Here is a 20,886-nt window from a genome sequence, read left to right as displayed (position 1 = left end):
ATTTCAAATACTTAAGGCATTGAATGACATAAAGAATTAAAAAGTAAAATTCAATTTGTAAATTAAATCTTGCAAGTCTTTTCGAACAATCCTTCAAAAGACTAATCCAATGAGTGATTCACACCCTAATAGGCAAACATCCACCGCAAAAGTTGCTACTTTTCCACGTACCACTTTTGACACACTTCCGTCTAGACCAAACACCGGCAGCCACGTTCCGTACGTGCTTCGAAACTTCGGAATATTTTGCCCGATTCGATCACACTTCTGATGCAATATTCTTCTACCATCATCCCCACAGGTTCTATTGCCAGTCCGCAAAATCACACATCCTTCAACGCATTCCGGAGCAACTCACTTCATGGTTTTCTTCAGCGGTTCGGAGGGGAAGGTTCCCTTCACCCAGTTTACGCCTCCAATCCTGTCGGAAGAAAACTTTTTAATTTGTCATCCTTCTTGTCTCATTAGATGGCTGGGCCTGTCTGATGGCCATCCCTCTCCCCTTGGTCTTCGTCGTCTCCGTGACTGACAATGCCAACCGAGCGAAGGTGGGATCGATTTGCTCTATAGGTGGGAACTTTTCTCTTGCTCTGAGGTTGTTTCCACTTGAAGGAGGAACGGTGAAATCTTTTAATTAACTTTCCACATTCTTCCGTCCCTGATGGGACTCCGTGTGACGATACAGTCTCTGAGAGGCTGTCGGAATGGATTGATTGTCACACCGGCCGTCAGGACGATGGGATTTCAGACTGTAAGTCTCCGTCGGATGGTTCGATAAGGTGAGATGCTTGTCAAGGATAGGCGTCACTCAGTGTTGAAACGGTGAATGAAAATATATTGCTGGATCCTGTAAAATAGATGAGAAAAAATGGTTCCAATTAATTTTGCTGTTTGCTTGAAGGACAAATTGATATGAGATTCAAAATAAGTACAATTTGATTCCATAGGCCATTAAGAACATAACTTGAACTTGGACTTGGACTTGAACTTGAACTTGGACTTGGACTTGGACTTGGATTAGATTTGGATTGGATTTGAAATCGAATCGAAATCGAATCGAAATCGAATCGAAATCGAATCGAAATCGAATCGAAATCGAATCGAAATCGAATCGAAATTGAAGCTCAAGCACTTTTGAGTTTTACAGAGCTGAATTTAATCGATTGAATTGAGATCGTTTTTGCATAATTTTTTTAACGGGCTCAAGCACACTTAGTTTTTGTGAAATCTTCATTTTGATTTTGAATAATCATTAATATTTCATATTGAATTGTCCAACTTTGTACAACTCTGTTATTAAACTGACGAACATTTACAATAAACCATCGTTTTTCCTCTTTCTTTATTGATTTCAGCATTGACTATTATATAGGTACTATGTCGACGATGGAACCCTTGAAAGCTTTTGATGGAAAATCCTTAAAAGAATTGAGAACGCAATTTTCTACGCAGTTGTAGACCAAAGCCATCGTAGTTCGCCGCTGTTGCTAAAATCAATGATTGCTCTTTCATAACCGATGGAAGTGGGAAAAATCGTTTCACTGTGCCATTATCTCCCTCAGAAATGGAAAGAACGAAAATAAAATGCTAAAAGAATCAACTCAGATTTGCTTAAGCTAATGGAACACACACACATACACATGGCAGGGAAACGATGACTATTGGTACCACATCCGGATCTAGATATTCGCTGGGACGAAAAAGGTCCCCAAAAACATTTCACAAAATTCCTGAAAAATTGCTGAAAGCTGGCCTTCGTCGATGCGGGTTATGGAGGGTTGAGGATGGAGGATTTGTGGAAAGCCCCAAGCGAATATTTTCGTCTCACATTGCTGACGACATTTCACAGTTGGATTTTTACACCCATCCACGATGGAACGCACGGCGCTCGGATGAGTCACGTAACGATGATTACATTGTTTGAACGGAATCCTCTGAAATGCTGCCAATGGGAAGCCAACTAAAACAAAATAAAGCTGCTCTGGGAGGGAGAATTATGATGGCTCTATAATGGTACCTGCGAACATGGATGTGGCCAGGATTTGTGTAGCCAAGAGTTCCAGAAATTTTACAGAGATTTATATAAAACTTCTCTAAGGATTTTGTAGGAGAGTCATCCAAAATGGCAACAATAATTTCCTCAGAAGCTTTTTCTGGAATTTCTTTACATACTCATTCAGTGATTTCTATCTTCTTCTTCTTTTATGGCGTTACGTACCCACTGGGACAGAGCCTGCTTCTCAGCTTAGTGTTCTTATGAGCACTTCCCAGTTATTAACTGAGAGCTTACTATGCCAATGACCATTTTTGCATGCGTATATCGTGTGGCAGGTACGAAGATACTCTATGCCCTGGGAAGTTGAGAAAATTTCTAACCCGAAAAGATCCTCGACCGGTGGGATTCGAACCCACGACCCTCAGCTTGGTCTTGCTGAATAGCTGCGCGTTTACCGCTACGGCTATCTGGGCCCCTTACAGTGATTTCTATGATTTTCCTAAAATTCCTGCAAAATACTTCCACAAGTTTCTTAAGTAATTTCTTCTATAATATTTTTAGACATTTTTATAGATACTCTATAAAAGGGTTGTCCAGAAAAAAACTCTTGTTGTTATATTAGGAATATAAGAAGTAATAAACGAGAATGTTCTCATAGTATTAATGGATACATGTCAAAAAAAATAAAAAAAGCACTAATTGAAGTCCCTCTGACAACGCCCATGTCCGCAAAGAAAGAATTCCAATTTGACGGGGAGCCATTAATACCGTCACAAGTCTTTTGAATCATTTCAAACGAACGAAATGGCATTCCTTGATGCGGCAAATTCTTTCAGTTAAGCGACTGAAAGTGAAAGGTTACGATCCACCACAAGAGCTTAGATATCCGTTTCAATGCTTCTACTACATCTACATGTGAACACACTGAGCACAGATCGTTCCAGCTTCCGGGAATCACTTCAATTATTCAGAACCCCCTCGAGATAATACCGAGCGAAATCCGCTTGGCGGATCAGCTTCTCTTCAGCTTCACCTTTGCCGGCATTCTCGCAACTGCACAGTGCTTTCTGAGGGAAAAATTCGTGAGTGGAAATGTTGTGAACCCGAAAAGTTAGTTTTAGAGGTTTGATGTCTTAAAAAGTCATTCGGGTTGTTGAAACTCTTTTTAAGAATGTATTAAGTCTGGGATTAACTCACTAAGCAGTAAGATAGATTGTGACTTTTTGGCGTAGGACTACGTCTTTGTTTTCTATATTGGGGTGATTTTTAAAAGTACGGAAAATGAGGCATGTAACGAAATTAGGGGAGATTTTGAACGTTAATAACTCAGTTGTTTATGAACCAATTATTATGATTTTAGTATCATTCGATCAGAAATGTATCTACGCATCGATAACAATACTTCCGAGTAGTGAATTTTGTTGTCCTCTACATTTGGTTCAATCTATACGTAAGAACGGTAATCTACAGCAGTACGCTTAGCACATAATTGGTCACTACTATCAGTGGGACTGTTATGCGTAGAAATTCACCAAAAACCCCGTATTTCTGAGCATAACGTGGGACTGTACGTTGAATTTCGTAGCTAAAATTACTTTTTATTCACCATAACACAAACTCTTTACTCTAATGAACACGCTATTCTTTATACCAGACATGTCCAAACACTGCACTGCACGGCGAGCCTCTCTGTAACACACCACCGGGCGTACAAAATACAGCACTCAGCTCTCGTGCATATAAACGAACACGACACTTACACAGCCAATTCAGATTACCGACCCCAGTAAAATTTTACTGGGTTTTGGAACTACGGTTTTTTTCGGTAATTTTTACAATTACCGAAAAAAAACTAGTAAACCAAAATATGTTTTGATTGATGGAAATTACTGACTTAGTCAGTAAAATTGTAAAGCGTTTTTACTGGCTTTCCAGTTTCCCATGCTTCATGCTTTGCTTCTCCGGATACTTTTTTTTCAGAAATCAATACAAATCAAACCCCAATCGACATGGACATCGACATGCATTCTTCGTGAGAATAAACATCTACGGTATGCTCATATCTCAGTGGAAGTAATCGAAAAATGTGTTACAAAATCATTATTTGGTTGGTTTACATACAAGAGGCAAACTCAATGATGCAGATGAATTTACCTCTTGTATGGAAACCAACCAAATTTACCAACGTAAGCAGTTAAATCGTGCTGAGCCTTTTTGGTTGCTTAAAATGGTTGAGTTTCTTACTAAATTTCGACTACTTACCACGAGAAAGCGCAAAATAGGTACAGGAAAAGTTTGGTTGCCAAAGCCGTGTCTCCCGGCGCCGGACGATTTCGCAGCAGGAGATTCTCATTTGATACTTTCCCGCATGCGCATCAGTTTGTTTTGATTTGATTTTGACGACAAGTCAATAAAAAACATCATCTACTGAATAGTCGGTAATTGTTTTTACTGACTTTTCGGCCTGTTCGGTAAAGTTGCAAAATTGCGTCTGACAGCTACCGTTGTTCAGTAAAAAGTAAAAAATATTACTGAACGTCAGAAGTTTTCAATCAAAAAGCCGAAAGTTCGGTATTTTTTATGATTTACAATTCGTACCCAGTATTAAAAATTACCGAACAAGCAAATCGTGATTGAGTGTGTAGTAATCGAGACACGGGTGTCGGTGCTCGTGTTCATTTTTGCCACCGTGCTTTATTATTCGGATAGCACCGTAGCCGAGTGTTACCGATTTAAGAAGACACTCGTGCAGTTTTTACGTTCGGTGTTGCGCATTTTTGGTCGATGCTGAGCGGGGCTGGTAGGTGACGAGTTTATAGAATGCAAAGGGATAACACAAAAACTACTGCTGGTAGGTATCGAGTCTTATGAATCGCGTTGTTCCATCTATGATTATGATACATTTTGTTATGCGTGTTTTATTTCGCATTGGGTAATTGATGTACGGTTTTATGGAGTTAAAAGATTATTCAGATCGAAGGTTCATTCATGTTTCGATCACAGCATGGATTAAAAATGGATAATTCGACATGATGTGATGCATTTGAACGCGTTCAGTTCGCTGCTATATTCATTATAATTTAATTGAACTTATCATCATTTCAGGAAATATTTCCCAGGTATAATCCTAAATCTATGCTTCGGTTACTATGGACGAATGCACGATTTCACTAATTTGACGTTTGAGTGGTGCCGAACTCATTCGTTGCCATGGTCACGTAAATAACACGGCACTGCTCAAACGTCAGATAGTGAATTCGTGCATCGGTCCATGTAATGCATTGCGATCTGAACGGGCCGTTCGAGAGCAGCGACAGGCTCTAGCTCGAGAGTTCAATGCCTACTGCGTTCTCGTGCAAAATTTGAACTCGCTCCTTTCATTTTTGGCTCGCGTTCAGTTAAAAATGCATCACTGGGCACACTGGGCATAGGTTTTTCATATGATCTTACTTGTAGTGATCAATTTCTACAGTAAAACCTCCATGAGTCGATGTTCCATGACTCGATATCGACTCATGGAACCATACCAAAAGCAAAATTTCATGGTTACTATGATGGTCCCCTCAAACAGCTTTTCAAGGCATTTGTTTCCACGACTCGAAATTTCCATGCGTCGGTGGTTTCTTCAGATATCGACTCATGGAGGTTTTACTGTACAAGAATCTTATCCAATTTCGAAACATATTTTAGCATTTAACGATAGACGGTCACCAATTATAGTTTCGTTTGCAAGAAACATTGCGTAATTTTATTTTATTTTGACTTAATTATAATCAAAGAACATTTTCTAATTGATTTTCTGATTCGCTTATATTCAAAGTAGATCAACAGGAGTAAAACAATTATTTTGTATTGAAACAGTTATTTCACATGAATACCAGATTTAGATTGACTGTTAAGTCAATCAACCAGGACAGATTATGCTGATTAGTTTAATTTGTGAGCCGATTCTTATCTATTGAAATACAGTCGACTCTCCACATCTCGATGTTCTACATCTCGATATCTTTCCCTTTCCATGTGTTCCTGCTGATTTTTCGTTCCCAACTTTCTCTACATATGTCGATATGAACATTATCAAAGGATACTAGACCAGATTTTAATGATTCAGAACAATTTGGAAACTTGAAATGAAGTTTGTTTGTTTGCTTATTGTTTTCCTAGTAACGGATTGATTTTCAATCTAGTGTTCATTAAATTAATGTTCTTTGTCTCGATCTCTCCCTATCTCGATGGTCCCTTCAATATCAAGATGTGGAGAGGCGTCTGTATATACTGTTTCTATGTTAAATTTAGCCATTACAAACATATTAATGAACTTTTAAAATTACTTTGTTAGTGAAGTTTAATCAACAGACACGGGAGGAAAACGACATAAGTGTTCAAAGGGGCAAACATTATAAAAAGAAACCAAGAGTTGTTTGACCAAAATTGTAGTTTGACCACATTTAGTTTAAATATGGTACAAAATACATTCAAACTTTAAAATAATGTTTGATCATGTTGACGTGATCCATAGTATTTTGCCATATTCAAAAAAATTGATAATTAGGCTACTATTTAAGGCGATACGTCAACGTTTAACCAATTTTCAAACATCTCTACTTTATTTTAAAAGGCATGCATATTTCAAGGATGTGTTATTCTGCGTAAACATTATTCTATATAATAAGTTTCATTTCTTCTAACACACCATCTTGCTTGGACTATGATTTCTCTATTTGTCGACTTTATCCGTTATTGAGGATCTCCTCCTGCATGGGTTTTCGGGACGCCGGGAGTTAGGTTTTCGGTTCGTGGGTTTTGCTGGGCAGTGTTTTGGAAAGCCCAAACAAGACGCTTCGTTTTCGGGACGCCGGGAGTTTGGTTTTCGGTTCGCGTGTTTTGGAAAGCCCAAGCACGACGGTTCGTTTTCGAGGCGCCGAGAAGTTTTGCTGTTCGCGCTGTGTGAGTGCGAAAAGATATTCGTATTCAGTCGAGGATGGATTACCAACTGGTGAGCTCGTTTCATGCTTATGATAACACATTTTTTCATGTAAACGTTACTTTTTTGTAATATTCAATCAAACTTTGTATGGTTCGTCACTAAAAGTGTCGGCATTATGCCTGTTTTATACAATTCTAATAAACATAGAAACTTTTTGACATAACTTAAAATATTTTTTGAATTGTTCGACATTATGAATGTCGACGTTTATTTTGAAACTTCTACCAAAGACTTTTCTTCTTGAGGCATGAACGTTCAGTAATATTTTTATGCAATTTTCAAACAAACTATGTATGGTTCTTCCCTACAAGTGTCGGCATTATTCCTGTTTCATATAATTTAAAATATACGCATATATTTTTCTCTTTTCGCCATTAATAAAAACTTCTTTTGAATGGTTCGACATTACAGATGTTGACGTTTATTTCAAATCTTCTACCAAAAACTTTTTGAGACAAAACTAAAAACTAGCTTTAAGTATAAACCGTATTTTTCCTCCTTATCCATGGATCGCATCACCGACCAAAGGTGACTCCCAGGATCTTTTCCTACTCCACTAATAAACACCCTTCCCGTGGTGATTGTGGAGATGCAGAGGTATTCTCGGTCTCTAGAAGCAACAATCATTACACCCTAAAATTCCTTCCCCATCCCAACTGACTGTAAGGACTTGGCCGGTGCCGTTATTGATCAATAATATCAGATCTGCTAAAATTGCACTCCGAGAGTAAGCGGAAACTCCCATCCTTTATTCATTTGGATCGCAGTTCAATTATTACCAGTTCCGATCAATCACGGAGTAGCAACCATTGACATGTACAGTCAGTCTATGCTATGCTATGCTATGCTATGCTATGCTATTGAGGATCTCCTCCTGCATGTGCCTATAGTAGCAATATTTCAAATTTCTATTCTTACAATGCATACTTCAATTATTAAATAATCAAATTTTGACGGATTCCTGTGAAATCTCAACAGCTGAACAGTTCGGTAAAATAAATTAACAGAGTACGGTAATTTTTTGCTGTATTAGGTAAATATTCACCGGAATCCGTAAAATTCCGACGAAATTACGGTGTTTTATTTCACCGAACTTTTCAGCTGTTGAGATTACGGTGAAATTCACCGATTTCCGGTAAAATGAGCTAAGTGTGTAGCATCAGCTTCACTGCACAGAAGAAACTCAAATCAAAATCTTTTTTTACATAGCTTTTATGTTTGTCCAAAACAAAAGCTTTCGACTGATTTAAAATAAATCCAAATTTTTCCTTCATTTCGTTGACCAAAAATATGGTTCGCTTAGTTGGTTAAATTAAATGAAAATTGTCAACTCTTCACCCTCATAGCAACAATATATTTTATAACGATTCATACCGAAACAGCCCTACAGTGTGAAAATATAGGGGACCGTCTCCTAAAGATACATTTACATTGAGTATAAATATAAATGAACATATGAACAAAAAAAATTAAATAAATATAAGTTACTCATTAAATTGGTAAATCGATAGATCTTGTTACAAATAATCGATCTCAATTCATAACAAGAATTCAAAAAGGTCCTTCCTATTCGTTAAGATTAATTTTGTTCGGATAGCACAAACATTTTTTTCGCGTTTATTGTATTGACGGCATTAAATTTCTGTCAAGCTTGAACAAAATTTGTTGAGAATAAATTATTTTCATTTTTTTTCTCATGAATTGTCAGGATTCTCACCGAATTTAGGACTCAACTTTTATAGAAAACATGGTCAGGATTCCAACAAAATGAAGGCAGTCTTCTCACTGAATCTTCTGCAGCATCATTTTCATAGAGCTCAAGAAAATAATTTGAAAATCTTGGGCTTGACTCTGGCGTAATCATGAAGCATATTTTCACAGATTTCTGGGCAAAATGATCGTAGGATTCATTGCATTTTTTTTTCTTAATTTCTTCAATAAAACATTCTTCACTAACTGACATTTGTTTGTGAATGATGAAATTTTTGCGCATCGGAATAAACAAATTTAGATGCGGCGTTCACAATTATGTTTCTTAGATTTGACCCGTGGATCAAAAAAGGTCTGACTATTTTGATTTTAAATGTGCTTCAAGCATATATTTACACGGTGTCAAATATTTGGCGGGATTTCAAGCATTTGTTTAAAGGTTGAAAAATTCTTATGGTTCCCAATATTTACGTGAATGGTAGAACTGCTGTCAGAACCCAGCTCTATATACGACACCTTGTACTGTTCACTTTATAACTTTTAAGAAAATTGCAAGAAATTAAATGACTCTTGAAAAAGTAATATATTTTCAAACGTTGCAAGTTGAACAAATTTGCAGTCAATCTCCTACTTTTATTTCCAATAATGATAATCTCCGAAATAAATCAAAACATTTAGATTTTTCTTTGTTAATGTTACATTATAAAATGTTTCAATAACTCTTTTAAAAAAATTGTTTCAATACAAACTGAACGATATTATTTCCTCCCATTTAAAGAAAACATGGTCTAGATCGGTCGCATCGCGTACTGAATACACTTAGCCCAAACAAATCACGCTTGTTGTACACAGCGTAAACGTGGTGCTTCTAGGGGTAAATTTGAGCGCGACCGCTTTCTAGTAAATCCACCAATCCACCGCGCGTAAAAGTAAAACACTCAAAAAACTTCGCTCGTCATACGCAGCACGAGCGAGATGGATCAAACCCGCCCATGCGTCATCCAATGATTTCCTAAAACGGGAACCAACAACTGCACAGCAATCAACTGATTGGGGTGCTTTGCCGATTGAAGAAACGAATCAGCGTGCATTCGATATTCGTCAACACTCGGGTCCGGTGTTGGTGTCGAACGCAAGCACCGACACCCGTGTTTTGCTTGTTGCTTTGTGTGTTCATCCGCAGTACTACACCAGAGTGTTGAAATCAAAGTACGCGGAGCTGTGTTCATCGATATACTCGCCACCCGTGCAGAACGGCTCGGTGTTTTTGCCATGTCTGCTTTATACTATTGTAAAGAAGTTAATTTCGTTTACCACGCACCTGGTCAATACGCGGCCTAAATGTGTTAAAATCTTTGAACGCGTTTTTCTCAATTGCATATTTTGGAACATGGGACGATTATGCGTATAACGGCAGTGAAGAATGCTTGAGAGTGATTTGTTCAACTCTTATTCAGCAAAAATGTTCGTTGGGAAGGCCCCGCAATAAGGAAATAAGTCGTACGAGTTCTCAAAATACTATCCTTCAGTTAACTTCCATATTCAGAAGAATTCTGTCGTCCCCATTTGTAGCACAAGCAATGGCACATTTTTCATTAAGGTGGAAATAAATCTATTTCCACAGGTAACATTAAAACCTGGTTTGTATTCCGCTGAAGGCATCAAAGCCATGGTTCATCTTTCCAACAAATCGAAATCAATTTCACAAAAGACGTTTTCGTACTGACAAGCGAGAAGCCGTTCAAACCCAGCTCAGATCATCTTAATGACGAGGAGAAGGCTGGTCTGTTGCAGACCCTATTAGAGACGTATTTTTTCAATATGGTAAATAACTAACCTTTACCTATCAAACACAAACGCAAAATCACGACCTCTGATGACAATCCCTATTACCTACAACAGGTGGTAGCAGAACAGACTGAACAACTACTGGAAACAGGAATAGAGAATCTTGCTTGCCCTGGATATCACTCATTCGTGTAGTGTTCAAAAGTAGACTCAGGGCAGCAGAAATATAGAATTGTCTTCGATTACAGAAAGTTGAAAAAAAAACCTTTGCCGATTGACATTCCATCCCAGAAATCAGTGAAATATTGGACCGACTTTGCAAAGCACAAAACTTCACGGTACTGGATCTCGCTAGCGGTTTCCATCAAATCGAGATCGATCCCGCTGACATTCCAAAAACGACATTCAATGTGGATGGAGGTAAATCCGAGTTCGTTTCACGAATGCCTTTTGGGCTGAAAAATTCGCCAGGTAAGTTTCAACGGCTAATGGATTCCATCCTTCGGAAGCACTTGAGTATTAGATGTTTCGTCTACGTGGACGATATTATAATACTATCCGTGTTCGCTAGAAGATCACCTTCAAGATATAAGGAAGGTGTTGCAGACTTGTATCAAACCTAAAAATACAAAGTGACAAATCCGAGAAGTTGACAAGAAAATCAGGGCCATTCAAAACTAGCCACTACGAGTCCAAAAAAATCAAAATCATTTTTGGAAACGATAAGCTTTTACAGGCGATTTATTTCCCTTTTTTTAACTTGTTCATTTATTTGAGGCTCAATTGCGTTTAACGCTTTACGGAGCCGAAATTCATTTTTTGTATTATTTACAAATAATTCTCTTTTTTGTACGAAAATTAGTATGGGATGGAGTCAGGGTACTCGTGGCAACTGGTTAATGGTCATAATTTTTTGAAGGAAAGACTTGGTGAGCATTGGATTTAGGGTTTTCTGCAGCTCATCCGTGAAGTATATCGTGGTAGCTCGATTAACGTGTAATGGCGTTGGTACCAATTTCTTGCCAGTATTCGTCTGCCGGATGGCCAGGATCCTCAATCCAACATAAAGGGGACAAAACACAGAATAAAAACTGGAGAAGAGAACACAAGAGAATTGAACATTTATACAGGACAAGCGAAGAAATTGCGACCATATAAATGAGATCGTGGTCGCCCAACACATCTCGAATAGGAACATAGGGTTGTCTACCTCGGGCCGCAAGGATATCCTAAAGTTGCGCTCTGGAGGTGTCCATATCCCGGTATTTCCAAACTACGTGATTGATGTCATCATGGTTACCACACGTTTTACAAATATTGCTCAGCGCGAGGTTAACCCTGTGCAAATGTGCATCTAGCGAGTAATGGTTGGATATAAGTCTTGACATCACGCGAATGAAATCTCGACTTACATCCAAACCTTTTTACCACGCTCGCAAGGAAACTCTAGGGATTATGGAATGTAACCACCGTCCCAGTTTGCCATTTAGCCAATCGCTTTGCCCTAAGACAAGACGTGACAGGTCAAAGTACAAAAGTGAAACCAATTGCCTGTCAAATAAGACCACTTCTCATTGGTCGTTTTGGCAAAAGCCTACTTTCACATCGTTGATTTGGATTGTAACAGGGCACTTTGTTGCTAGCCCGGCCGTGTTGATAGTTCATGGATTAAAGTTTGCATCAAAAGTTTGGAAATTTTGCATGGAATCATTTTGTTTCAAATCTTTTTATATTCGATAATAAGTTCAAATTATGTGTTCATACAATACTAAAACATGTATAAATATCTAATTCAGACCAATATGTGCCAGCAATCTGCACATACTAAACATCAACCGGAAGAAAGTAAAACATCCGATGCCATGGTTTTTCTGAATACTCAATTAGAAATCTATGTAGGTGTTGAATTTAGAAACCAAAATCAAAAATATGACGAATAATGGTGCAGGTGAACTAGTATTCGCCACTCCCATTTCTCAATACGAAAACATAGTTTCTGGCCAGTTTCCATATTTTTTCTGCAAAACGTGGATCTTAAAAAAAATACAAAACAAATAGTACCCAGCATTAGTTAACACGAAATCGATAGCTGGTTAGTTGATCTTTCAAATGCAAGCTTAAAATGTTGTCCCATTTTGCCCATGTAAATTTTAAAGAAAGTTGAATTAGTCGACTTTTCAGCATAAGATGTCACATAACTCCGAATATATAAAAGATACGATTTTGATGTCTTAAAAATAAGCGTGCCTATTATATCGATTTGGAAAACCTTGTGAAACACAAGAAGAATCTGAAAAAAAAATCAAACAAAGATATAACAAAAACACTGATTTTAATGGGTCGATTGCACAAAATTATCCATATCTCTGAAATTTCAAATAAGTTGAGCAAATTTCCATGAAGTGGAATTATATCCAACTTTGTTGTACCTTCATTTTGAGACAAATTATAAATCACTCGTTGAAGAGATCACACCTTCAAAATTAGCTTTTTTGAGCGCCAGACAATTTTGATCACGAATTCAGGTCTCAGGAAGCACTGTGACCTGGTGGATGCCGACGGGAACGCGTTCAATTCGCGGTAAGTAGATTCTACCGATAAGTCCACGTCTCATTTCGTTCATCTACACGTGCAAGCGGAAGCTTCGTAAACTTTATGGAGGTACCCTTTTTCCTGTGCAAGACATTACGAGCTAAATCTCGTGAGTACCATTTACCGGATAAGATATGGGTTAAGTTCCGAGAACGAAAACCGAGTGGGGGGGGAGGATGATACCGGCACAAGTTTCGGTCCACCCCAAAAACCGGCAAGTGCGATAAATATGTCGCCGGTGTTAGACACGCGATTATTGTGCGGGGAACGTTTGCGGTCGGTCTGAGCCACCATTATTGTGCCGAACAGAAAATTTGGCTGTGGGTGGATGTCAGCCGCCTATTCCGACTAATTAATCTACTTCAAAAGGATGTTGTTAACATTTTAGCTTTACGCACGACATTTAATCCGTTCAAATTAATCATTTCGGTGGAATTGAGGAAGAGTTGCAATTACGATGTTTTGACAATGTCATTCTTTGAATAGAACTGTATAATAGCTTATTAGAAAGGCTTTAATCTTTTGATACGATATGATATGCAAGGAGGAGGTATCTGAGTTGATCAGTTGGGCAAAATGAATACAAAAGAAAGAAGTATTATCCGAGTAGCTGCGAAGCTCAGACCATCATTTCGAGATATTGATTTGATTGACATGAGAGATGAAAAATCTGAAGATAATATCAACATTTTATTTTAGCCATAGCAAAATTTGATGTTTGCAGATCTAAAGAATAGCTCGCTGATATTAGTTAGATCTCACAGAAGCTTAATAAAATAAATAATATAATGGTATTCCAGAAGTTAATTTAAGATATTATTTTCAGATCGTTTATCTTTTATATCCATCAAGTTAATAAAATTTTTAGGTGTCCATGTAATAATTTGTTATTATAAAACCTTTTCCGCATTTTGAACCAAATAAATAAGGGAAGGGACTTTTGCTATTACTATTGATTTATAACGGCAACGGCCAAGTCCTTACAGTCAGTTGTGATGGGAAAGTGTGTAATGATTGTTGCTGCTAGAGACCTAGATTACCTCTGCATTTCCACAGTCATCACACTAAGTGTCTTGATTAGTAAGGGAGGAAAATGATCTGGGAGTCACCTTTTGGTCGGTGATGCCATCCATGGATTGAAAGAAAAATACTACTTTAGAGGGATTCCACGGAGGCATGCAAGTCGATTCTGATCGACCATTTCAAAAATATCTGAAACAGGTATACGACTAGTTTACCTGCAAAAAGTTTACCTCGTAGAGAACAAGGCGGGTCTATACCCAGGTGATCTAGTATACGTAAAGCAGGTCGGTTTTCTCGGCGCTGGTTTTCTCCACAAAGTTAAAATCTGATTACACCTGGGTATAGACCCGCCTTGGTAGAGAATAGACTTTGTTAATCATATTTGGGAGAAAGCGAGTAACTTCAACAACATCAAAAACATGATAGGTACATACCATGAACATACTCACGAAAAAGCTAAAAATATACTACCACTATGGTTATAAAAGATTTAATTGTAAAATTTTTCTTCAGTCAAGCAAACGACACCAAACTAGTCAGTAAAAATTTAAAAGTGATTTTGTTTATTAAAATCTAACGTGCAACATGAGTAGTCGCTTTCTCAACTGTTGCAGGCCGTTTGCAGAAAAAAAGTGTTCGAAAGAGCTACGAAATCTCACCGAAAGCACCATAGATAAACTGAAAGCGGCTGGTTATGCTCCAATGTCTACATTGAATACAAATTTACGCATTTGTACGTCCTGCCGTTTAAACGTTGACAAACGGGCAATCTGTACATCATCGGTGGATCAGGTTGCAGGAAGTTCGAAAACAACAACAACTGAGGAATTACTAGATGCACCGACAACAACTGAAGTTACCAGAAGTACCAAGTGCAAATAGTCTTGCCACGGTACCATCAGCGACATCTGTTTCAACAAATCAATCAGAAGATGAGTGCATCCAGAAGGTCAACATCGAACGCTTCAACGAAGGGATAGCTGGAATAAAAGTGACTCCGATTAAATGGACGAAGATGGGTTACGTCAATTATTCCGAGAAAAAATACCGTGAAATCAACGAAGCTGTACGAAGAAACCTCTTCAAATTAGAACCTGAGGATGTGGAAAATACAGACTACGATGAGGTAATTATGAATACGAAGGAAAGGTTCTCGAATCTAGCCACGACAAGGAAAGAAAAATTATTGATTTTGTCGATGCTGCCAAGCTCGTGGTCTATTCAAGACGCCATTGATGAGTTCAAAACCAATAGAAATACAGCAAAAGAGGCAAAACAATTCAAAAATAACTGTCTTGCAACCAAAAATGCTAGGTCGAGTACTTCATTAACAGATGAGACAAAAGAAAATATAATTCAATATTTTGAAGACGATGAAGTAAGTAGAGCTATGCCTGGCCAAAAAGATTATGTATCTGTAAAAAAAAGATGGAAAGCGTCAAGCAATCCAAAAACGATTAATGATGACTACTTTGAAAGAAGCGTATACACGCTTCAAGGAAATTAACGAAAATATTAAGGTAGGTTTTTCCTCATTTGCAAGCCTTCGTCCAAGGCAATGCAAGCTTCTATCCAATTCAGGAACACATAATGTTTGTGTGTGCACAACACACGAAAATATTAACCTAATCTTACATAGTTTGAAAAGAATCAATTTATCAAAGGATATTAAAATGTTAACTGGTAGTCTTTTGTGTGAAAATACAACATCAAATTGCTATCTACGATCTTGTTCGGATTGTCCAGATTCTTCATCATTGGAAAATACTTTATTCGCTGAGTTTGAAGAAAATTATATTGATCAGTTATCATTTGAGCAATGGGTGACCACGGATAGGCGTGACCTAGAAACTATAGTAAAACCTGTAGATGAGTTTGTGTCATTTTTTTGCTTGAAATTAGAAAGTTTAATTCCTCACGACTTTATTAAAACAGAGCAATCCCGCTTTTTAAAAAATACGAAAAATACATTGCAAGTTGGTGAATTTTTAGTCATTTGTGATTTTTCTGAAAACTATAGCTTTGTATTGCAAGATGAAGTGCAGTCCCATCACTGGAACGTACAACAAGCTACAATTCATCCATTCGTTATTTATTTCAATGGAAGTACGCAAATTGAACATTTTAGTTTTATTGTAATTTCCGTAGATTTAAGACACGACTCAGTATCTGTAAATTTGTTCATTGCCAAAATTATAACCTTTTTACGCGTTGATAAGGATATAGAAATCAGAAAGATATATTTCATGTCTGATGGAGCAGCATCGCAGTACAAAAACCGTAAGAATTTTCCCTCAAAAAATTACGTTGGTATTCCGATAGGGTTTTGAGATATTTGAGTTTTCGTGTCAAAAATTATGTTTTTTAATGCAAAAAAAAATTTTTTTTTTACTGTGTGTATGTTTTTTGGAATCTTTATTTAGTTGTCTAACTTTGTTTCTTTAGTTGTCTAACAATCGAACGAACCGTTTTTGCTGTGCAGCTTTTTGAATATTTTTGAACCATTTTCACATACACCCTTTTGAAAAGTTAGTCGTGACTCAACTTGAAGATTTGAAATCGGAAAATGACGATTTAGATGGAACTGGAAAACTGTGCAAAGTTTTAGCTCAATAGAAAAAAATGAATTAAAAAATTTACCAAATTTTGGTGCTGTTGCTTGGAATCACTCTTTAACATAAAACAAGTTTTGCATTTTTGTCTAGCGGTGAAAAGATATTGATAAATCTTAGTAGAAAAGTAAAATATACGTCAACAGCAGTAATGTCGAACAATTCAATGGTTATTTTTAGTTTTGACGAAAAATTTAAGGTATGTGTATATTACACTTATATGAAACATAATTAAGGGTTCATGTCGACACTTGTAGTGACGAACCATCCATAAAAATGTGTTATGATTAAAAAAGGAAACCGATAAAAACGAAACTTTCACACATGCAGTTGAAAAAAAAACAATTACCCGAAATCTAATAACCTTCTTCTTCTTCTTCTTGGCATTTACGTCCTCACTGGGACAGAGCCTGCTTCTCAGCGTAGTGTTCTTGTTAGCATTTCCACAGTTATTAACTGAGAGCTTTCTTTGCCAAAGTTGCCATTTTCGCATTCGTATATCGTGTGGCAGGTACGATGATACTCTATGCCCAGGTAAGTCAAGGAAATTTCCATTACGAAAAGATCCTGGACCGACCGGGATTCGAACCCAGACACCTTCAGCATGGCTTTGCTTTGTAGCCGCGGACTCTAACCACTCGGCTAAGGAACCTACTGATAACCTACTGATTTCCATATACGCGGTTACAATTACCGTCTCACATCGGTGGATAGCTGTAATTGGGTGGACACACTGTATTTAAACCTACACAGTTTCTGCACCAATCCACAACAAACTATGTAATCCCCGAGCAGTCACCGGAAGCCGTACAAGCAAACGAATCGTTATTATGGCGAAGGTCACTTCACATCCAATACCAGCTGGTAATACATGACCATAAAGAGGAAAAACAATTACCTCAACAAAGGTAAAAGTTCACTTCAGATCCGCCCGATATGGACGACAAGCCAAAGATAGCGTCTAGTCACATTTTCCGAATCGACGACAAAACCCCGTAAAGTTCAACAATCGAGCATCTTTACTGCCCGATAATGCCAAAAGGGCGATAAAAGTGAATTGATGTCAGTGTGGGTGCGGGTGTGTGTGCACTTACGACAATTCCCTTCGGGGACGTAACGTCGTCATAGCAGGTGCGGGATGCAATGCTGGAAAACTAATCACAAAGATTGCTGCGGAAAGAACTCTCAGTCGATTAAACTTGCGGAATACTTGTGCTGGCCCTGATGGTTACATACTTGAGTGGGGATTTTCCGGATTCGGGGAATAAAGGAGCGTGAAGCGAGGAAAAGTTCTTTCCTTACCGGTCTCGAGTAGTGGGATTTAAAACGTTTCCCGCAAATGCAGAGTAAGTGAATTGTTCGCTGCTAGGAAGGAGTCCGGAACAAAGTTTTTAAATTTGAGTTCTGGTTTCGGAAGCTATTGTTTTGCATTCTTTTTCAAGGTATAAACGAATAAGAGTGCAAGTATGAGTCCTTAAGTTATATTTTAACGATTCATTTATACCTTTCAAGACGAATTGATAATTTTGCAGATAAATAAAAAGGCATGTATAAAATTTCTTCAATAATCTCAATAACCTTTGAACAAAGGATGGATTCTTAGAAAAGTCCTAGAATAACATAAAAAATACTTGCAGGAATATTTGAAAAATCTTTTACAAATTTGAATAAAATAATCCATAAACATTACCTATGGATTAGTTTATTTATTTATTTATTTATTTATTTATTTTTAACTAAAATTTTGCAAGAGGAAAAAACCCCTTTGGGTGATTTCAATTGGAAATCTTTCTAAAAGAGGCACAAAACCTCTTTATCTTTTCGATAAACGTTACAAATCAAACTTAAAACTAAAGGCTCACACGGTACTAAACCATAACAGAGCCGTAATCTTGAAACATAATAATCCGCGTTAAGTAAGGAGTTTTATCGAAAGCCAGTGAGGGAGAGAATCGAAATCGAATCCAACGTGACATCTGAAAATAAAAGTTAAAAGAAAAACACAAAGAGTATCAAACCAAATATGAGATTTCATTTATAAACTGAAATAAAAGTTTCAATACAGGATACCATTTTGTACCAAGTATATCACGTACAGATACAGGAATAGGTTGACCCAAATTTACTATATTGTTCATTAATTTATTTCTAAGAGTAATGAATTTGTCACACTGAAATACTATATGATCGATGTCTTCATAAAATTCCCCACAATCACATAGATTGGAATCTTTTATGTTGATGCGATACAAATGGCTGTTACAAATATATTGGTTTGACATCAATCTCGAAAAAGAGCAAATAAAATTTCTACTTGCTGGCATATTTTTGAACCATGGAAAATAATTGACCTTAGGACAAATAGAATGGCACCAACGTCCTTTGTCGCTCGAATTCCAACACGTTTTCCAATCCAAAAGAGATTTTACTTTCAATTTTGGATAATATTCAGAAGGAAATATGTTACGGCTGTAAATTATTCCATGATGAACACCAAATTTAGCTAACGTATCTGCCTGTTCATTCCCATAAATTTTACAATGAGCAGGAATCCAAACAAACTTAATGACAAATCCTCGAGAACTAAGTTCAAGTAATAATCTAGTAATAATTCAATAATTCAAGTAATAATTAATATAATATGATGAATTTTGAAGTTGAAATTATTTGTATTTAAAGCCTGGAGACAACTCAAACTATCCGAACAAACAATATAAATATTTGGTGCATAATCTTTAATCAAATTGCACGCAAAGTAAAGAGCAATTAATTCTGCTGAGAAAACAGAACAAGGAGATTGCAATTTAAAAAAATGACCAGAAAATAAATTAAAGACACCAAAACCTGCGATACCGTCAATGAATGTACCATCAGTATAAAAAAATTGTGCGGGAGTAATTCCATTGAATTTGCGCTCGAATAAAATGTTAGAAAAATGAGAATGGTGAAATTTTGGAATTTGTTTCATTTCATGGAATAGAGACAAGTCAATTAAAGGGTTTGTATGAATGAATGTATATTTTTGAATTATAAAAGGTATACGAAGGAATCGGTTCAATATTTTCTGTAGAGCAATGAATGAATGAATCTAACATTTTGCTCGTAGGATTAATATCAAATAAAGATTTCAAAAAAACAATAAGAGGATGATTGTTTGAAAAACAATTCATCACAAATTTGCAATTCAATTCTTGAAAACGAATCTTCAATGGTACTATACCAGCAAGAACTTCTACTGATTGAGTATGTGTTGAATTCATAAGTTTCAAGCAAATTCTCAAGCAACGAAATTGTATTTTTCAAGTTTGACAAAATATGTACGTGCAGCGCTCCCGAATGTAAAACAACCATATTCTATTACTGAACGAATAGTAGTTTTGTAAAGTGTAATTAAATCAGAAGGATTTGCGCTCCACCAAGTCCCTGTAATTGTACGAAGAAAGTTAATTCTTTTTGAACAAACTTTTTGAATATATTTTATATGAGCATTCCAGTTCAGCTTAAAATCAAACCAAATTCCAAGATATTTATATTCATCAACTTGTTCAATTTCAATACCATTCAAATATAATTGTATTGAAGAAGTTGAATATTTTCTCGAAAATATTATATATTTTGTTTTTTGAACAGAAAAAGAAAAACCATTTTCATGAGCCCACGTATCAATATTGTTCAGAGCACATTGCATAAAATGTCTTATAATTTCTCTATTTTTGCCACTGATAGAAATGACATTATCATCAGCAAATTGTAATAAATAACATCCATTAGGAATAATTGAAGCAATGTCACTTGTGAATAAATTATACAAAAAAGGACTTAAACAAGATATCTGTGGTAGACCGAAATAACTATAACGAATTATTTTCGATTTACCATTATGATAAAAATTCATGATTTTGAAAGAAAAAAAATTGCATATAAAATTTGATATTAAATTTGGAATTTTCAAATTATGCATTTTCTTGTATAATAAAACAATTAAAACAGAAACATAAGCTCCAGAAACATCCAGGAATGTTGACACAACATTCTGCTTTTTATTGAATGAAAGCTGGATTTGTGAAGCTAAAAGTGCAATACAATCACGAGTACCTCGATCTCTTCTAAATCCAAATTGAGAAGATGAAAAAATATTATTGTCCTCAGCCCATAATTCAAGGCGATTTGGAATCATA

At 36.6% G+C, this 20,886-nt stretch overlaps 1 protein-coding gene across 5 annotated transcripts in view; it reads right to left on the bottom strand.

Moving 5' to 3' along the window:
* Positions 1-20,886, bottom strand: part of LOC5577768 (serine/threonine-protein phosphatase rdgC) — a 229,034-nt gene that overhangs the window by 143,902 nt on the left and 64,246 nt on the right. For 3 of the 5 annotated variants that reach the window (XM_001663491.2, XM_021854816.1, XM_021854819.1), the window contains exon 2: positions 172-847. The gene's annotated coding sequence lies outside the window, so the exon portion shown is untranslated. The remainder of the gene's footprint in view (positions 1-171; positions 848-20,886) is intronic. The other 2 variants (XM_021854817.1, XM_021854818.1) reach the window with 1 other exon arrangement.

This window comes from Aedes aegypti, chromosome 3 (assembly GCF_002204515.2).
Source record: "Aedes aegypti strain LVP_AGWG chromosome 3, AaegL5.0 Primary Assembly, whole genome shotgun sequence".
Taxonomy (NCBI): Eukaryota; Metazoa; Arthropoda; class Insecta; order Diptera; family Culicidae; genus Aedes; species Aedes aegypti.
The sequence above is the reverse complement of the archived record's forward strand: the minus strand, read 5'-3'. Positions and strand labels throughout refer to the sequence as shown.